The sequence below is a fragment of the Abramis brama genome, assembly GCF_963993115.1.
Source record: "Abramis brama genome assembly, chromosome: 18".
Lineage (NCBI taxonomy): Eukaryota > Metazoa > Chordata > Actinopteri > Cypriniformes > Leuciscidae > Abramis > Abramis brama.
In genome coordinates this window covers 34,489,016-34,510,664 of record NC_139980.1, presented here as the reverse complement: position 1 = coordinate 34,510,664, position 21,649 = coordinate 34,489,016, and the positions used below count along the sequence as shown (strand labels likewise).

The 21,649-nt window shown below is 39.6% G+C and overlaps 1 long non-coding RNA gene across 2 annotated transcripts in view; it reads left to right on the top strand.

The window, feature by feature from the left end:
* LOC311068439 overlaps nucleotides 1-18,731 on the top strand; it is a 34,580-nt gene extending 15,849 nt beyond the window's left edge. Inside the window, exons 1-3 of one of the 2 annotated variants that reach the window (XR_014603376.1) lie at nucleotides 16,685-16,794; nucleotides 18,090-18,119; nucleotides 18,258-18,731. This is a non-coding gene — a long non-coding RNA (uncharacterized lncRNA). Of the gene's footprint in view, nucleotides 1-16,684; nucleotides 16,795-18,089; nucleotides 18,120-18,257 lie in introns of those variants that run through there. The other variant, XR_014603375.1, reaches the window with a different exon arrangement.
* The last annotated feature ends 2,918 nt before the right edge of the window (nucleotides 18,732-21,649 follow it).

Here is a 21,649-nt window from a genome sequence, read left to right as displayed (position 1 = left end):
GTTCAAGTGATTTCATACACACACACACGTTCAAGTGATGTCATACACACACACACACATCGTGTTCAAGTGATTTCATACACACACATCGTGTTCAAGTGATGTCATACACACACACATCGTGTTCAAGTGATGTCATACACACACACATCGTGTTCAAGTGATTTCATATACACACACACGTTCAAGTGATGTCATACACACACACACATCGTGTTCAAGTGATTTCATACACACACATCGTGTTCAAGTGATGTCATACACACACACGTGTTCAAGTGATTTCACACACACACACATTCAAGTGATGTCATACACACACACACATCGTGTTCAAGTGATGTCATACACACACACATCGTGTTCAAGTGATGTCATACACATACATCGTGTTCAAGTGATGTCATACACACACACATCGTGTTCAACTGGTCATACACACACACATCGTGTTCAAGTGGTCATACACACACACATCTTGTTCAAGTGATGTCATACACACACACACACACATCGTGTTCAAGTGATTTCATACACACATCGTGTTCAAGTGATGTCATACACACACATCGTGTTCAAGTGATTTCATACACACACACACGTTCAAGTGATGTCATACACACACACACACATCGTGTTCAAGTGATTTCATACACACACATCGTGTTCAAGTGATGTCATACACACACATCGTGTTCAAGTGATGTCATACACACACACATCGTGTTCAAGTGATTTCATATACACACACACGTTCAAGTGATGTCATACACACACACACATCGTGTTCAAGTGATTTCATACACACACATCGTGTTCAAGTGATGTCATACACACACACGTGTTCAAGTGATTTCACACACACACACATTCAAGTGATGTCATACACACACACACATCGTGTTCAAGTGATTTCATACACACACATCGTGTTCAAGTGATGTCATACACACACACATCGTGTTCAAGTGATGTCATACACACACACATCGTGTTCAAGTGATTTCATACACACATCGTGTTCAAGTGATGTCATACACACACATCGTGTTCAAGTGATTTCATACACACACACACGTTCAAGTGATGTCATACACACACACACACATCGTGTTCAAGTGATTTCATACACACACATCGTGTTCAAGTGATGTCATACACACACATCGTGTTCAAGTGATGTCATACACACACACATCGTGTTCAAGTGATTTCATATACACACACACGTTCAAGTGATGTCATACACACACACACATCGTGTTCAAGTGATTTCATACACACACAGTGTTCAAGTGATGTCATACACACACACGTGTTCAAGTGATTTCACACACACACACATTCAAGTGATGTCATACACACACACACATCGTGTTCAAGTGATTTCATACACACACATTGTGTTCAAGTGATGTCATACACACACACATCGTGTTCAAGTGATGTCATACACACACACATCGTGTTCAAGTGATTTCATACACACACACACGTTCAAGTGATTTCATACACACACACGTCGTGTTCAAGTGATGTCATACACACACACATCGTGTTCAAGTGATGTCATACACACACACATCGTGTTCAAGTGATTTCATACACATCGTGTTCAAGTGATGTCATACACACACACATCGTGTTCAAGTGATTTCACACACACACACACACACATCTGAGTTGTATATTTATGCACAAGTGTTGTTTAGTGTTTGCGAGTGTGAAGCGTTTGATCTGAAGCTGAACGAGGCCTGAATGTTTCAGCTTTTCTGCCTGTTCCGTCTTTCATTTCTTCAATAATTATTTACATCCAAGGTCGCGGCAGCTGCGGGAGAAATTTAGGGAGTGTGTGTGTCTGACGAAGAGAGGGAGACGGAAAGAAGGAATGAGTTTGAAGAAGAGAGGGAGAGATGTTCCTCCCTTCTCTGGGACTGAAGCTCAAGGCCGTGTGTGTGTGTGTGTGTGTGTGTGTGTGTGTGTGTGTGTGTGTGTGTGTGTGTGAGACGGGTCAGCAGAAATACTGTTACAGATCTGCCTTATCAAACCCTTATCGGGCGATACACACCTGGAGCTGAAGGAGAGAGAGAGCGAGAGAGAGAGAGGGTCATCCGGGATGTTTGGAAGTTTGCTTTGGGATTTGGTGGATTTGAGGAGGTTTAGACCTAAATGAGTTTGTTTTTGTTTGTTTTTTTGTGTGTGATGGTTTAGGGGTCGGGTTAGTGGGTGTGTTAGAGGTTAGGGTTTGTGTGTGTGTGTGTGTGTGTGTGTGATGGTTTAGGGGTCGGGTTAGTGGGTGTGTTAGAGGTTAGGGTTTGTGTGTGTGTGTGTGTGTGATGGTTTAGGGGTCGGGTTAGTGGGTGTGTTAGAGGTTAGGGTTTGTGTGTGTGTGTGTGTGTGATGGTTTAGGGGTCGGGTTAGTGGGTGTGTTAGAGGTTAGAGTTTGTGTGTGTGTGTGTGTGTGATGGTTTAGGGGTCGGGTTAGTGGGTGTGTTAGAGGTTAGGGTTTGTGTGTGTGTGTGTGTGTGTGATGGTTTAGGGGTCGGGTTAGTGGGTGTGTTAGAGGTTAGGGTTTGTGTGTGTGTGTGTGTGTGTGTGTGTGTGATGGGTTTAGGGGTCGGGTTAGTGTGTGTGTGTGTGTGTGTGTGTGTGTGTGTGTGTGTGTTAACGATGGAAAATTTGCACCTGCATAAACCAATGTGGTTCCAGCCCAGACAAACTCACACCTGTTTGTACAAATCAGCACTCTTTCATACACACACACATGCACGCACACACACACACACACTCACTCACACTCTCTTTCATATATATATACATACACTGTCATGGAATTTTAAATTGTGTAATCAAATAGTTTTTTTATACATTTTTTTTTTAAATTACATTTAATATTTAACATTTATAATGTATTATAATTTATAATATATATACTGTATATAAATATTGCATATGTAATAAACATATTACAATTTCTTTAATTAAATTTTTATTAAAAATTAAAAAGTATATATATTGTGTATATAGTATATAATTTTTTTATTTTGAATATATATATACTTTAAATCTATTTAGTCAGAATGTACAGTATATGTTATGACAAATGTATGTACATGTAGGATATTTGTAAATAAATGTACAATATATTTTAAAAAACATGTTTTAACACAGCATGATCATTTCTGATGTTCCCGTCCTCGTGGAGTTCAGTGTGTGAGTGATCAGTCAGGCTCAGGAGACTGCAAGTGTGCAGAGTCGAGGTGAGGAATATTAATATCAAAACTCCTTGAGTTTAATGACGTAGAAAACACTTGAAGGAAACTCTATCGCCCCCTTGAGTCCTGGTGCATTAACACATTCAATCTGAAGAACGAGACCAGTGTGTGTTTGCGTGAAGTGTGTGTTTCAGGTCATTTCTCCATGTTAGCGGGAGAATGAGCTTCTCCTTAACCTGCTGTCTCCCTGTTCAAACACTGCCGGGATTTATGACAGTCCTGCAGGATTCTCGATATTTATAGGGATTATCTCCAGTGATGCGTCACATTATTAATGTCTTTGCTTTTCTGTTATTTTGAAACGATATATTTTATGAGGATAAAATCCTGCGTTCAGCCGGTCTGAGGAGTGTGTTACAGAGTTCACCCATTCTCCCCTTCATTTCTCTGCAGTGACATCATACATGCGTTTGGGTTCAGAGGTCATTTGTAAAGGAATTCGCTAAAGTTTCCTGAATGGGTTCAATCAGAAGAGTTTGTATAAGGGTCTTGAATTCAGTGAAATACTACAGTTCAAAAAATATTCTAAATATTCTAAATATTATTTAATAAATATTAAATATTTATATAAAAATATAAAATATTTTTTATTTTTATTTTTAGTCTCTTCTGCTCACCAAAGCTGCATTTATTTGATCGAATACATCGAAAATACATTAAAAATTGTGAAATATTTTTACATTTTAAATCAGCTGTTTTCTATGTGAATATATAGTAAAGTGTAATTTATTCCTGTGATCAAAGCTGAATTTTCAGCATCATTACTCCAGTCTTCAGTGTAAAAAGTGATCAGCTGACTTAACTTTAAAAAGTGAATAAACCCGTTGCCTTAAAATTATTAAATAAACTTAATGATTTTAGTGATTTTAGAGAATTTTTTATTTCTTTTTTTGTGTGTGTGTGTGTGTGTACTCTGTTATATACATACATATTTACGTATTTATTAATTCTTATACAGTGAGGAAAATAAGTATTTGAACACCCTGCTATTTTGCAAGTTCTCCCACTTAGAAATCATGGAGGCGTCTGAAATTGTCATCGTAGGTGCATGTCCACTGTGAGAGACATAATCTAAAAAAAAAAAATCCAGAAATCACAATGTATGATTTTTTAACTATTTATTTGTATGATACAGCTGCAAATAAGTATTTGAACACCTGAGAAAATCAATGTTAATATTTGGTACAGTAGCCTTTGTTTGCAATTACAGAGGTCAAACGTTTCCTGTAGTTTTTCACCAGGTTTGCACACACTGCAGGAGGGATTTTGGCCCACTCCTCCACACAGATCTTCTCTAGATCAGTCAGGTTTCTGGGCTGTCGCTGAGAAACACGGAGTTTGAGCTCCCTCCAAAGATTCTCTATTGGGTTTAGGTCTGGAGACTGGCTAGGCCACGCCAGAACCTTGATATGCTTCTTACAGAGCCACTCCTTGGTTATCCTGGCTGTGTGCTTCGGGTCATTGTCATGTTGGAAGACCCAGCCTCGACCCATCTTCAATGCTCTAACTGAGGGAAGGAGGTTGTTCCCCAAAATCTCGCAATACATGGCCCCGGTCATCCTCTCCTTAATACAGTGCAGTCGCCCTGTCCCATGTGCAGAAAAACACCCCCAAAGCATGATGCTACCACCCCCATGCTTCACAGTAGGGATGGTGTTCTTGGGTTGGTACTCATCATTCTTCTTCCTCCAAACACGTTTAGTGGAATTATGACCAGAAAGTTCTATTTTGGTCTCATCTGACCACATGACTTTCTCCCATGACTCCTCTGGATCATCCAAATGGTCATTGGCAAACTTAAGACGGGCCTTGACATGTGCTGGTTTAAGCAGGGGAACCTTCCGTGCCATGCATGATTTCAAACCATGACGTCTTAGTGTATTACCAACAGTAACCTTGGAAACGGTGGTCCCAGCTCTTTTCAGGTCATTGACCAGCTCCTCCCGTGTAGTTCTGGGCTGATTTCTCACCTTTCTTAGGATCATTGAGACCCCACGAGGTGAGATCTTGCATGGAGCCCCAGTCCGAGGGAGATTGACAGTCATGTTTAGCTTCTTCCATTTTCTAATGATTGCTCCAACAGTGGACCTTTTTTCACCAAGCTGCTTGGCAATTTCCCCGTAGCCCTTTCCAGCCTTGTGGAGGTGTACAATTTTGTCTCTAGTGTCTTTGGACAGCTCTTTGGTCTTGGCCATGTTAGTAGTTGGATTCTTACTGATTGTATGGGGTGGACAGGTGTCTTTATGCAGCTAACGACCTCAAACAGGTGCATCTAATTTAGGATAATAAATGGAGTGGAGGTGGACATTTTAAAGGCAGACTAACAGGTCTTTGAGGGTCAGAATTCTAGCTGATAGACAGGTGTTCAAATACTTATTTGCAGCTGTATCATACAAATAAATAGTTAAAAAATCATATATTGTGATTTCTGGATTTTTTTTTATAGATTATGTCTCTCACAGTGGACATGCACCTACGATGACAATTTCAGACCCTTCCATGATTTCCAAGTGGGAGAACTTGCAAAATAGCAGGGTGATCAAATACTTATTTTCCTCACTGTATATGGTATGGACTAGTTGTTGTTTTTTAGGTATCCACTTGAAGTGGATTTTTATTAATATGTATTCCGTGCACACTGTTATTATTTATTTAATGTATGATGTTTTTATGTATATTGTTTACGTGACTCTACATGGCCTCATTAATTGCCCCTTGGGGACAAATAAAGTGTTTTGAAATTGAAATTGAAATAATGCATAATAGAAAAAAAAAAAGTTATGTGAACTTGACAATTGCATGCAACTTAATTTTTTCAATTTTCAAAGTTTATTTCCTTAATCATTTTTAAGGCAACACTTTTTTTTAAGTTAAGTCAACTGATCACTTTTTTACAGTGCGTTCAGAAATCATTCTAATATGATGATTTGCTGCTCAAGAAACATTTATGATTATTATCAATGTTGAAAACAGTTCCATGATGCATGTGATGCACTTTCTGGATCATTTGATGAATATAAAGTTCAAAAGAACAACATTTATTTAAAAAATAGAAACATAAATGTTTTTACTGTCACTTTTGATCAAATTAATGTGTCCTTGCTGAATAAAAGTATGAATTTCTTTACAAAAACAAAAAACAAGGTAGTGTATAGTTGTTTAGAGTTGAATAAAGTCCTTTTTTTGATTTCGGTTCTTTTAATAACCAGATGCTTTTAAACATCAAGATTTGAGTTTCCCAAACTGGGGTTTGTGCGAATGACAAGCTAATAATGTAATTAAATCATTAAAGCAAATAAGGAATTTAGGAAGTTACAAAAAAAACATGAAATATTTCATTTGTTTATGTGCATGTCGTGTGAACCGTGACCATAAAATCTGTTAAGTTATTGAAATTTGTGAATCACTGTTTTAATGTGGTTCTCCACTGACATCTCTAATACAGTCAAACCAACATTTATTCAGACGCCTTCAACATTTCTCACATTATCACAGTTTATTCACTATAGTTTAGAAAATGCTAATAAAATATGAGCAGAACTCAGTTGATATTTGACTGGTTTTGTCCGTCCTTCTGTTAGACTGTCTCACACATGAATTATGTTGAATATCTGTCAGCTGTTAAATTTAACTACACAATTAGATAATACCAGTTTAGCTCAACCAATCACCAAGCAATGCTTCATTTTGTTCAGTCTGTGTGTAAAAAGAGCATTAGCAATTAAAGAAAACACACTTCAGCAAAACATGATCAGGTCAAAGTGTATGAAGAATGTTTGGGTGTAATGTGTCACAGTTTACTTTATTTTGCTTTCCTCACTTACAGAAATGAACTATAGTGTCCTGATCACACTAGTAAAACAATATAAAAAATGATATCTGGTGTCTCTGAGTAATGTTTGGTCTGACTGTACGTTTATTCCACGCCGGCTCTGGACGCTGGGCTCCTGGTTGGTGATTCCCAGGTCAGCTGTGCCGACACTATCAGGGTCCGTCTCGGTCCTCCAGGAGCCTGACGTCACGGCCTGATAACGGGGTCCGGTGGAGCTGGAGGGGGTTTAGACTAACAGAGACAGGCTGGATAAGAGCTCAGACTGATAAGAGCCGAGACTGTGGAGCCCTATTGTTCCAGAGGATCCTCCAGAAGCGGTGTGTTATTATGACATGCATGACTGTTGACGGTGTGTGTGTACGTGTGTGTGAGCGTACGGATCCGCAACAAACAGGAATATTCCCTCACTTATCAGACTCTATGACCTGCTGAATTGAGACACTCCTCTGTGCTATTATTTCCTCTCATTGTATGTGTGTGTGTGTGTGTGTGTGTCCAGTGTTATTATTGATATACTATTATATTAGAGCTCCATGATTCTGGGTAAACATGATTCTGAACAGACAAATAAACAAAATAACGTAATTTACTAGACGTTCTGACAAAATATTAATTGCTGCAGTCTATTTAAAAATGTTTAATTAATTCAAATTAATATATTTTTTAAATGGATTGAGTGAATGATTCATTGACTCACTCATAAAGACTTTCATTACTGGATGAATCTGCATTTTTCTGAACGAATCTCGAATGAATGATTCAATGAAAAATACATTTTAACATTTTAAAGGCACAGTATGGCATTTTTCGCCACTAGGGGTCGCTAACCTATTTACAATAACAAAGGCGTAGTTTGATGACGCAACATTTGCTAAAAATTATGGATCTTGTCGTCAACGTCAAGCCGACCGATCTAATAATGTTTATGGATGAGTGAATACATCGATGTTTTTATCATGACTGTGATATGAAGCAGTTCGGGATTGCTAAGAGACAGCTATCAGCTCCACACGCGACGCGAGTCCCGCAGATATAAAAGGAATATGGACATTTCATTCTACCGAACTACACGCAGAATTACTACTCACAGGTCAGTTTATTAGACAAATTAAACTTGTGAGGTAACGCAGCGCTGTTTCACCTGGTCTAACATTACACTATCACACTAAACTGCATTTGAATGTGTTGAAATGTATGTGTTAGTCTGTCTGTATGAGACTAGCAGTAAACTAGATCAACATTAGAATAACATACAGATCATATTCTGACATTTTATCATTGTTGAACTATAACATTGATTAGTTTTATGTAAATGTGCTCACCTGTTTAATAAAGTACATGTAGGAGCGGTCGAAGTCTCGGACGTGGAGCTCTCGTTTATACTGTCTATGGGAGCTCTCGGCATCTCGAAAACACCGCGCTGATATTGATTCTCGTTTCAGTTCTCCTTTTTTATCCAAAGTTTGCCATGGTCCATAATGTTTGAACGAAACAACAACAGCGTGCAGATAGACATTGCAAACTACAAAGTTGTCCGCGTCTGTCGCCTTGGTTACTATCAGAGGGCTCTGGTTGCCATGGCAGCACGAGCGGAAACCAGGGACAACGCGGATATGACGGCATTGGCATTTTTTAATTTAAGTCTGAGTTTAGTTATTTTCAGTCAGTTTTAGTACTTCTAAATAAACTAAGCGAAAATTAGAAATGCTGACTTTCTGACTGGAATACAATTTAAAAAAAAATTATATTTAATTTATATTATATTAATTTTAATTAATTTTTTGTTGCTTTGATAACTAAAATAAAATACGTTCAGTTTTTTTCAGTTTTTTTACATTTACGTCAGTTAACAGACATATGTATTTTATAGTTTTAGTTTACGATTAACGATAACACTGTCCAGTAGAAAGAAAAATCTAAAACGAGATCTTTTTTTCATAATTGACAAATTTGCATATAATTGATGAATTTCGACAGAGTTGTTATTGAACTGATCTGAATCAACACTGAACTAAATCAAGCTGAATATTGAATATTGTCTTCTGTAGAGCTGCTTATGGCTGAATTGAACTGGTTTCATAATTGATGAACTTTAGACAGGTATTGAACTGTTTTTAAATGTTTCAAGAGAACATTCAAAAGTAACATTTCCCTAATGAGAAAAAGGCATGTTCCCTTAACATTCACATAACAAAACAAAAAAAATTTAGGCCTAAACGCTTAAAAAATGACATTTTTGAACGTTCAGAGAACTTTTAGAAATAACATTTTCATAACTTAATGGGATCATTCTTAGAACATATTTTTGTTTTTTGTTCATATTTTTGAGACTTTATCAAGTCTCCTGAGATAATCAGAACAATTGATTCTTGCGTTGTCCTCAACGTTGAGAGAGGAAAGCAGAACTTTAGTCATGTGACTGATGATTTCATTACATCATCAATGTCAAGGCCCAATATAGACTCCACAAGACTGAAATACAGCAGCTTGTGGTCTAAAAGTTGAACAAATTTATGGATATACAGTCAGGACTTGTCATTTTTATTAGACTTTCTGTTTAACTGGAGCAGGTCAGAGGTCATGAGGCCCTCATTATTAGCGCAGAACCACCGAAACCACACAAGACCTGATTGTGAAGATGTGATAGTGCTAATAACGGCAATAAATATCTTCTCAACCCGTTTCTCTTCACCCATAATTCTGCACGTCCTTCACATATGCTTTATGAATCTTTCTCTCGTAATCAGGTCATTGGGATCAGATAAGGTATTATGGGTAATATTATAATATACTGTTTTGGGTTGGTCCCATGAAAAAATATAAAATTTGTTCAGTTTTTGGTTTAGATCACTAAGCCATACACATTTGATTCGTCCAGCTAAAGACAAATATATAACACTCCATCATTGGAATTCAGATTCAAGTATTTTTAAATATGGAACTGTAATTTGCTTTTAAATATTGTTTTTAAACATATTTATGTGTCTGCAGTGTGTGTATACAATCACCCTATTGTGGTGAAAATCCATCCACTTTTACAATAACAACAATAACATTTGTTATTTTCCCCATAAATATGAAACAGTGTCTCAAAATGAGCCATTCAGGAATGTGATCCAATGTGACATAACACGAGAATGAACCTCATTGGTTCTTGCTGAAGCTCAAACGTGATGCGTAACACGAGAATGAACCTCATTGGTTCTTGCTGAAGCTCAAACGTGATGCGTAACACGAGAATGAACCTCATTGGTTCTTGCTGAAGCTCAAACGTGATGCGTAACACGAGAATGAACCTCATTGGTTCTTGCTGAAGCTCAAACGTCCTGCGTAACACGAGAATGAACCTCATTGGTTCTTGCTGAAGCTCAAACGTGATGCGTAACACGAGAATGACCCTCATTGGTTCTTGCTGAAGCTCAAACGTGATGCGTAACACGAGAATGACCCTCATTGGCTCTTGCTGAAGCTCAAACGTCCTGCGTAACACGAGAAAGAACCTCATTGGTTCTTGCTGAAGCTCAAACGTCCTGCGTAACACGAGAATGAACCTCATTGGTTCTTGCTGAAGCTCAAACGTCCTGCGTAACACGAGAATGAACCTCATTGGTTCTTGCTGAAGCTCAAACGTCCTGCGTAACACGAGAAAGAACCTCATTGGTTCTTGCTGAAGCTCAAACGTCCTGCGTAACACGAGAATGAACCTCATTGGTTCTTGCTGAAGCTCAAACGTCCTGCGTAACACGAGAAAGAACCTCATTGGTTCTTGCTGAAGCTCAAACGTGATGCGTAACACGAGAATGAACCTCATTGGTTCTTGCTGAAGCTCAAACGTCCTGCGTAACACGAGAAAGAACCTCATTGGTTCTTGCTGAAGCTCAAACGTCCTGCGTAACACGAGAATGAACCTCATTGGTTCTTGCTGAAGCTCAAACGTCCTGCGTAACACGAGAAAGAACCTCATTGGTTCTTGCTGAAGCTCAAACGTCCTGCGTAACACGAGAAAGAACCTCATTGGTTCTTGCTGAAGCTCAAACGTCCTGCGTAACACGAGAATGAACCTCATTGGTTCTTGCTGAAGCTCAAACGTGATGCGTAACACGAGAATGAACCTCATTGGTTCTTGCTGAAGCTCAAACGTCCTGCGTAACACGAGAATGAACCTCATTGGTTCTTGCTGAAGCTCAAACGTCCTGCGTAACACGAGAATGAACCTCATTGGTTCTTGCTGAAGCTCAAACGTCCTGCGTAACACGAGAATGAACCTCATTGGTTCTTGCTGAAGCTCAAACGTCCTGCGTAACACGAGAATGAACCTCATTGGTTCTTGCTGAAGCTCAAATGTCCTGCGTAACACGAGAATGACCCTCATTGGTTCTTGCTGAAGCTCAAACGTCCTGCGTAACACGAGAATGAACCTCATTGGTTCTTGCTGAAGCTCAAACGTGATGCGTAACACGAGAATGAACCTCATTGGTTCTTGCTGAAGCTCAAACGTCCTGCGTAACACGAGAATGAACCTCATTGGTTCTTGCTGAAGCTCAAACGTGATGCGTAACACGAGAATGAACCTCATTGGTTCTTGCTGAAGCTCAAACGTGATGCGTAACACGAGAATGAACCTCATTGGTTCTTGCTGAAGCTCAAACGTGATGCGTAACATGAGAATGACCCTCATTGGTTCTTGCTGAAGCTCAAACGTCCTGCGTAACACGAGAATGAACCTCATTGGTTCTTGCTGAAGCTCAAACGTGATGCGTAACATGAGAATGACCCTCATTGGCTCTTGCTGAAGCTCAAACGTGCTGCGTAACACGAGAATGAACCTCATTGGTTCTTGCTGAAGCTCAAACGTCCTGCGTAACACGAGAAAGAACCTCATTGGTTCTTGCTGAAGCTCAAACGTCCTGCGTAACACGAGAATGAACCTCATTGGTTCTTGCTGAAGCTCAAACGTGATGCGTAACACGAGAATGAACCTCATTGGTTCTTGCTGAAGCTCAAACGTCCTGCGTAACACGAGAAAGAACCTCATTGGTTCTTGCTGAAGCTCAAACGTCCTGCGTAACACGAGAATGAACCTCATTGGTTCTTGCTGAAGCTCAAACGTCCTGCGTAACACGAGAATGAACCTCATTGGTTCTTGCTGAAGCTCAAACGTCCTGCGTAACACGAGAATGAACCTCATTGGTTCTTGCTGAAGCTCAAACGTCCTGCGTAACACGAGAATGAACCTCATTGGTTCTTGCTGAAGCTCAAACGTCCTGCGTAACACGAGAATGAACCTCATTGGTTCTTGCTGAAGCTCAAACGTCCTGCGTAACACGAGAATGAACCTCATTGGTTCTTGCTGAAGCTCAAACGTCCTGCGTAACACGAGAATGAACCTCATTGGTTCTTGCTGAAGCTCAAACGTGATGCGTAACACGAGAATGAACCTCATTGGTTCTTGCTGAAGCTCAAACGTCCTGCGTAACACGAGAATGAACCTCATTGGTTCTTGCTGAAGCTCAAACGTGATGCGTAACACGAGAATGAACCTCATTGGTTCTTGCTGAAGCTCAAACGTGATGCGTAACACGAGAATGAACCTCATTGGTTCTTGCTGAAGCTCAAACGTGATGCGTAACATGAGAATGACCCTCATTGGTTCTTGCTGAAGCTCAAACGTCCTGCGTAACACGAGAATGAACCTCATTGGTTCTTGCTGAAGCTCAAACGTGATGCGTAACATGAGAATGACCCTCATTGGCTCTTGCTGAAGCTCAAACGTGCTGCGTAACACGAGAATGAACCTCATTGGTTCTTGCTGAAGCTCAAACGTCCTGCGTAACACGAGAATGAACCTCATTGGTTCTTGCTGAAGCTCAAACGTGATGCGTAACACGAGAATGAACCTCATTGGTTCTTGCTGAAGCTCAAACGTGATGCGTAACACGAGAATGAACCTCAATGGTTCTTGCTGAAGCTCAAACGTCCTGCGTAACACGAGAATGAACCTCATTGGTTCTTGCTGAAGCTCAAACGTGCTGCGTAACACGAGAATGAACCTCATTGGTTCTTGCTGAAGCTCAAACGTCCTGCGTAACACGAGAATGAACCTCATTGGTTCTTGCTGAAGCTCAAACGTGATGCGTAACACGAGAATGAACCTCATTGGTTCTTGCTGAAGCTCAAACGTGATGCGTAACACGAGAATGAACCTCAATGGTTCTTGCTGAAGCTCAAACGTGATGCGTAACACGAGAATGAACCTCAATGGTTCTTGCTGAAGCTCAAACGTGATGCGTAACACGAGAATGAACCTCATTGGTTCTTGCTGAAGCTCAAACGTCCTGCGTAACACGAGAATGAACCTCATTGGTTCTTGCTGAAGCTCAAACGTCCTGCGTAACACGAGAATGAACCTCATTGGTTCTTGCTGAAGCTCAAACGTGATGCGTAACACGAGAATGAACCTCATTGGTTCTTGCTGAAGCTCAAACGTGATGCGTAACACGAGAATGAACCTCATTGGTTCTTGCTGAAGCTCAAACGTGATGCGTAACACGAGAATGAACCTCATTGGTTCTTGCTGAAGCTCAAACGTGATGCGTAACACGAGAATGACCCTCATTGGTTCTTGCTGAAGCTCAAACATGATGCGTAACACGAGAATGACCCTCATTGGTTCTTGCTGAAGCTCAAACGTGATGCGTAACACGAGAATGACCCTCATTGGTTCTTGCTGAAGCTCAAACGTCCTGCGTAACACGAGAATGAACCTCATTGGTTCTTGCTGAAGCTCAAACGTGATGCGTAACACGAGAATGACCCTCATTGGTTCTTGCTGAAGCTCAAACGTGATGCGTAACACGAGAATGACCCTCATTGGCTCTTGCTGAAGCTCAAACGTGATGCGTAACACGAGAATGAACCTCATTGGTTCTTGCTGAAGCTCAAACGTCCTGCGTAACACGAGAAAGAACCTCATTGGTTCTTGCTGAAGCTCAAACGTGATGCGTAACACGAGAATGAACCTCATTGGTTCTTGCTGAAGCTCAAACGTCCTGCGTAACACGAGAAAGAACCTCATTGGTTCTTGCTGAAGCTCAAACGTCCTGTGTAACACGAGAATGAACCTCATTGGTTCTTGCTGAAGCTCAAACGTCCTGCGTAACACGAGAATGAACCTCATTGGTTCTTGCTGAAGCTCAAACGTCCTGCGTAACACGAGAATGAACCTCATTGGTTCTTGCTGAAGCTCAAACGTGATGCGTAACACGAGAATGAACCTCATTGGTTCTTGCTGAAGCTCAAACGTGATGCGTAACACGAGAATGAACCTCATTGGTTCTTGCTGCGTTCCTAATATGCGATAGCAGTGTCTGATTTGTGATCGAGCTGATTATTTTCAATTAACCTGTTAAATCTGTTGACAAATCGCAGTCGCACTGAAAGATTTTTTAGTGAATTGGACTTATCCGATTGCATCTCAACTCTGATTCAAATGATCCGGACAGACAGTCTCTAGTTAACAATTCACTGAACTCAAAAGTCTGACTCAAAATGAGCAGAGAACGGGACATCCTCGGAGCCAATGCTGGGAAAAGTAAGTTAATGCAGATCTTTAGGATTTATTATTGTAAATGTGTGTGGCATGTGAGTGTGTGTGTGTGTGTGTGTTGTTCAGGTCTTATCAGTGGTTCTCTCGTCCACTGACTCACTGTTTGCTCGGCAGTCGGACTTTAGCCTATTTTTATCTGAGGGTTTTATCTCTCTCTCCCTCTCTCTTCTTGTGTTCTATAAATAAACACGGGCAATAAAAAAGACCACGTGTAAGTAATACTTCAGAGTGAATCACCTTTCAGGATGAATCTCACAGAAACATGCAGATGCTCTTTCAGGAGGGTTTTTATGCACCATTTTGCAATAAAGATGTGGTTAAAAAATGATATTTTACTTAAAGAGCACAAAGTCTATTTTAGGACTTTTTTTCATTGTGACATGATTTTCATGCCAGTTAAACATTGTCATTACTGTAATATATTTGGATGTTTTACTTTTGAGTTTGACTTTTGATTATTTTAAAATAAATTGCAGCAATGCGACTTTTTTAACTCAGCAAGAATAAATTAAATTCATTACAACAAATACTACCTTTGTAAATACACCTGGCATACATTTTATATACTCACCTAAAGGATTATTAGGAACACCTGTTCAATTTCTCATTAATGCAATTATCTAATCAACCAATCACATGGCAGTTGCTTCAATGCATTTGCTGGTGGTGGTGGTGTAATGGTGTGGGGGATGTTTTCTTGGCACACTTTAGGCCCCTTAGTGCCAATTGGGCATCGTTTAAATGCCACGGCCTACCTGAGCATTGTTTCTGACCATGTCCATCCCTTTATGACCACCATGTACCCATCCTCTGATGGCTACTTCCAGCAGGATAATGCACCATGTCACAAAGCTCGAATCATTTCAAATTGGTTTCTTGAACATGACAATGAGTTCACTGTACTAAAATGGCCCCCACAGTCACCAGATCTCAACCCAATAGAGCATCTTTGGGATGTGGTGGAACGGGAGCTTCGTGCCCTGGATGTGCATCCCACAAATCTCCATCAACTGCAAGATGCTATCCTATCAATATGGGCCAACATTTCTAAAGAATGCTTTCAGCACCTTGTTGAATCAGTGCCACGTAGAATTAAGGCAGTTCTGAAGGCGAAAGGGGGTCAAACACAGTATTAGTATGGTGTTCCTAATAATCCTTTAGGTGAGTGTATATATATATATATATATATATATATATATATATATATTCGCATCGTTATAGTAACGGCAATAAGATTTATTTGGTTTACAACATTTTAGTTGTAAAGAAAATCATCTGTCCATCCCATTCTGTGCCTTTACAGATGCCCATTGAAATTCCTGCATTACAGTACAGAGACAGACTTGACTAGAGAAACGAGCCAATCACAGAGGCTGGAGTTGGTGAATGCTGATTGGCTATGAGCCAGGTAACAGGTAACGTCACTGTGTTTTCAGCAGGGGTCGGCCTCAGGTGTTCCTGCGACCCAACATCAGTGTAAAACAAAGAGAGCGCTGATCTACAAACACTCTAAAACAACACAAACACACTGAAGCCGTTACACACCATCCCTTAAACCTATCACACACATCGTAACTCTAACTGACAACACACATCCGCGACTTTTATTGCTCACAGGTTGCTCTTTCATAGAGTTATTTAAACATCAACTTTGTCTTTGGTTGTTTGCCCATAATTCCTCAAGATAAATAAAAGATAGACTTGTTTGGATGTTGATGAGAAATGTTTGAGTGCATACTGAGAATTTTTGAATACAGAAAATCTCATTGCCTTATTTTAGAAGAAATATCTGACATATTAAAGAGATCTTGGAAAAGGTTTTGGTGTCTTAGACATTGTTGAGGTGAGGTTATAAGCATTATTTTACTCAAAAGAAACGTTTGAGAAGCTATTTTGATTGTTTTGAATTGAACCTATTGCTGTCATGGGGAAAAACGTAGATATTAAAGAGATCTTGTGGTTTTTCTTTGCAGACCTTGATATCTTGGTGTGTTTTTTATCAGAAGATTCAAGCAAGAGCCTCTGTTTAATCTCATTTCTGTGTAGGAGAAACGTTTGAGATATTAAAGAGATCTCATTAGGTATTTTTCTTCCCATCTTCCCATGTAATTGTAATCAGATAATCCTCTCCAACCCTGTCACACTTGTAGATGTGATGAGGTGATCAGAGCAGCTCTGCAAACACACACACATGATAGCAGTGATCAAACACACACACACACACACTCAAGCGCTGGCTCTGTCTATAGACACTCGCGTGGGTCTCTGTTGGCCTGATTCTGAGAGGATTGGCTCAGAGAGATAAGACGCTGTCCAGATAAGAGCAGAGAGCGTACCTGAGAGACGCTCAGACAGCACAGAGCATTGATTGCTCTTAATTTCATCACGTACACACATATCAGCGCGAGATGCTGACAAACAAACAAAGGTCAAACATGTCTGCTGCATATTCAGCACAAGGTGGGATTTTTGTGAGATATTTAAGACTTACACTTAAAATTACTTTTTGCCTAAAAAAAATACCTGCATAGCAACACCCTGGTAACCATATAGCAATGCACAAGAACCTATGCCACATCAGCAGTCGCGTAGTATTAGCAAAAAACACCCTGGCAACTGCATAGCAACACACTAAAAAAACCTCAAAATGCCTTAGCAACTGCATAGCAACCGGCCATAGCTGGCAAACAAAAATCTCTGATGCATCTAAAGAGATCTTCAGCACAAGTTGGGATTTATCTGAGATCTTTAAGACTTACACTTAAAATTACTTTTTGCCTAAAAAAAACCTGCATAGCAACACCCTGGTAACCATATAGCAATGCCCAAGAACCTATGCCAATCAAAACACATCAGCAGTCACATAGTATTATCAACACCCTGTCAACTTCCCAGAATATCCTAGCAATTGTATAGCAACACACTTAAAATACACTCAGAACACCTTAGCAACTGCATAGCAACACCCTGACAACCGCCCATAGCTGGCAACCGAACCGAAGGTGGGAGTTATCTGAGATCTTTAAGACTTACACTTAAAATTACATTTTGCCTAAAAAATTTACCAGCATAGCAACACCCTGGTAACCATATAGCAATGCCCTAGAACACCCTACCAACACAGTATATGACAATCAGAACACATAGTAACACCCTGGCAACTGCACCATAACACCTTAGCAACACCCTGGCAACCACCCATAGCACCGTAGCATTGTGTTTTGCAACAAAACAACAAAATAATGCTCAGAAAAAGAATCCGTATTTTTACATTTGCACGCAGTCCCAGAGGAAAGAAAAACAATCTCTTTAATTTTCTCCGATCTGAGCTGCTATCACATTCAACTCTAAACTCTTGACTCGTTTATCTTCCCAGGTATTTTAGGAGAAACAGCTTTGATGAACCGTAAGTGGGAATGAAAGAGCAACCTTACATGTTCCTTTGGGTTGTTATCATCATTCAAACACATTTCTCAGATTGTTTGTGAGCGTCACTCGTTTTGAGCTGCTTCCTCGTTTCTCAGGTTTTGTCCTGTGTGTCCAGGTCTCGTTCTGTCAGTGTTTTCCGTCTGATCCTCCGATGGATGCTCTTTTGAAATGCTCTTCCTGGAGACAGGGGGTCTGGCTGCGCTCTGACCCAGAGGAAGAGGGGCCATGTGGGGCCACGACCCCCTGCTGAGCCCGAGAGTCTCCACAGAGCCACACGGGGACATGCATCCATACATCAACACATGATAATGCATCATATTAATATCAGCCCTCAGCGCATCAGTGACGCCAAACATCCATGAATGCAAAGGCTTCTCGCTACGCAAGCTCAATATCATGTGCAGTTAGTTATCATGTGTCAGAATGCAAATATACGGCAAAATACTGCAAGTTAAAGTTAAATAAATTGACAATTATAGCATTGATGAAAACATGTTAAGAGGAAAGCATGCATGAACTTAATAAAATGTAGTTTGAAAATAGTCAAATGTAAGTCGCTTTGGATAAAAATGTTTGCATAAATGTAAAATGCATCTGCATTTTCATAAAATACTCAAAGTTAGACAAGGCAAGGCAAGTTTATTTATATAGCACATTTCATACACTATGGTAATTCAAAGTGCTTTACACAGAAATTCATTAAAATAATCACAAAATAAAAGTAAAGAAAAATCAAAAGTTAAACTTTCTACATATTTATTGCATTAAAGGAAACCCAGGTTAGGAAGAATGCAAGGAATGCATTTTGATAAAAGTGTCTGCCTAATGCATAAATGTAAATACAACATTCAGTTTGCCTCTGCATTTGCATAAAATTGAAGTTAGTTAAAATATTGACATATTTATAGTATTAAAGGTAGGGATGCACCGATATGAACATTTTTGCCGATACCAATAACCGATAATTCTTTATATTTGAAAGCCGATAACCGATTAATTGGCTGATTTTTATAACATTTTTGAGAGCCTGATTACAAAAACAAAAGTCTCACCATTAAAATCCACGTCCCAAGCGCACAGTTATAATGCTCTCATTATAATTTTATGTAGCCGATATGACAGATTTGTGCTGCACATGTTGCACTGAACTCTATTTTCCGATCTATTTTTCTCGAAATGATTCCAGTCATATTATTTCAAGCAATTCAAAACCATCATGTTGAACAGTCGCATCTGAAGAGTCTCAGCTGAAGGAAATAATATATTATTTATCGGCTTTAATATATCGGCCACATTTTCTTATCAGGTCGATAACGATAACATCAAAAATGAACATGATCGTCCGATACCGATATGGTGGCCGATATATCGTGCATCTCTAATTAAAGAAAATCCAGGTTGAAGTCACCATAAAATCAAAAGTGACTCTTCTTGTTTTTTATGGAATATTGCAATATTTATTATAAATGATTTATCCACGCACATCATCATTTTTGTTAAATTCATGTGCCCTCATCATCTTGATTCAAAATAACTTAACCATCTTTCACTCGGATATACGTCACAATAGGAAAGAAAAGCCTAACGCAACTTCTGCTTCATGTCAACTTTAAGAAGAATACAAGAAACGCATGAACTTACTAAAATGTACGCCTTTTACCAAAGTCACCAAACAGTCACGAAAGTGTCAGCCAAATGCAAAAAGTGTATAAATATAAATGCAATATACAGTTGCATAAAATATGTTTTTTTCCTTTAAACACCACAGATTCAGGACTCTAGGCTAGCATATGATGGTGATATTTATTAGTTCTCCTCAAGCCGTCACATTCCACCATCTTGATTTTCCTTCTTGCAACACGTTCAGTTCTCCAACAAACACACACTCCTCCCCAATGGCCTTCTGAACAACACAATCTCATCTCTTCTCTCTATCGTTCCTCCCCGTCTCTCCCTCTATCTGCTCTCGTCTTTGTCACCAAACACCTCGTTCATACTCGCTCTGACAGTGGTCTGGCCCCGAACGAATTACACAGGCGCTTCTGAGCTCAGCGTTCAGATAATTCGCACATACCTCACACAAACACACACGTATAGACATATCTTCTAGCAACAAAAAAAAAAAAAGAGAGAAAGATTGAAATAAAAAGCATATGTGACAAGAAATCCTTTGGTGATGATGGATAAAAACAGTTTTTATTAGTGGTGTTTTTTAAATGAATGATCACTAGTGCTTATAGTGAAGTGATCAGACACATCCATCACTAAGAGTTAAAGTTGAGTGTGTGAGTCATTTGTGCTCCGTACATGAATGATTCCTCAAATCATGTGTCTTGTTGAAGAGATGTGTGCTGTTACTACCAGGCAGCAACCACCTAGCAACCACCCAGAACACCCTGGCAACAGTATAAAAACAAGTATATTATACAATATATAGAACAATTTAGCAACTGCATAGAAATGCTTTGACTCCCACAACACCTTAGAAACAGTATAACAACACATTAAAAATGACTCATCTACATTTTATCAACTGCATGGCAACACCCTGGTAACCACCCGAATACTATGGCAACCACATAGCAACACTAAAATCACTTCAGAAAACTTTAGCAAATGCATAACAATGCCTCAACTCTCACAACACATTAGAAACTGTATAGCAACACATTAAATAATGACTCTGAACATCTTAGAAAAAGCATAGCAACACCCTGGCAACCACCCAAATACTATAGTAACCACATAGCAGCAAACTAAAAGACATTTGAAATATATTGGCAAATGCATAGTAATGCCTTGACTCTGAACATCTTAGCAACTGCATAGCAACACCCTGGCAACCACCCGAATACTAATGCAACAGCATAGCAGCAAACTAAAAGCCATTCAGAACACATTGGCAAATTGCAATAGCAACACCTTGACTCCCACAACACCCTAAAAACTGTATAGCAACACATTAAAAAAATACTTTGAACATCTTGGCAACTGCATAGCAACACCATGGCAACCATCCAAATACTAAAGCAACCACATAGCAGCAAACTAAAAGCCATTCAAAACATATTGGCAAATGCATAGTAATGCCTTGACTCTGAACATCTTAGCAACTGCATAGCAACACCCTGGCAACCACCCGAATGCAATGGCAATCATATAGCAGCACACTAAAATCACTTCAGAACACATTGGGCAAATGCATAGCAATGCCTTAACTCCCACAACACCCAAGAAACTGCATAGCAACACCCTGGCAACCACCTGAATACTGTGGCTACAGCAAAGCAGCAAACTAAAAGCCATTCAGAACACATTGGCAAATACATGCCTTGACTCCCACAACACCCGCCTAGAAACTACATACACATTAAAAATTACTTTAGAAAATGCATAGCTACACCCTAACATTGTGCTTGTTGCATGGACAAACCACTGAACCAATGAACCAATTCTGTTTTCTTTAACAATAAAACTCTTTGGTAAATTGATTTGAATTGCATTGTT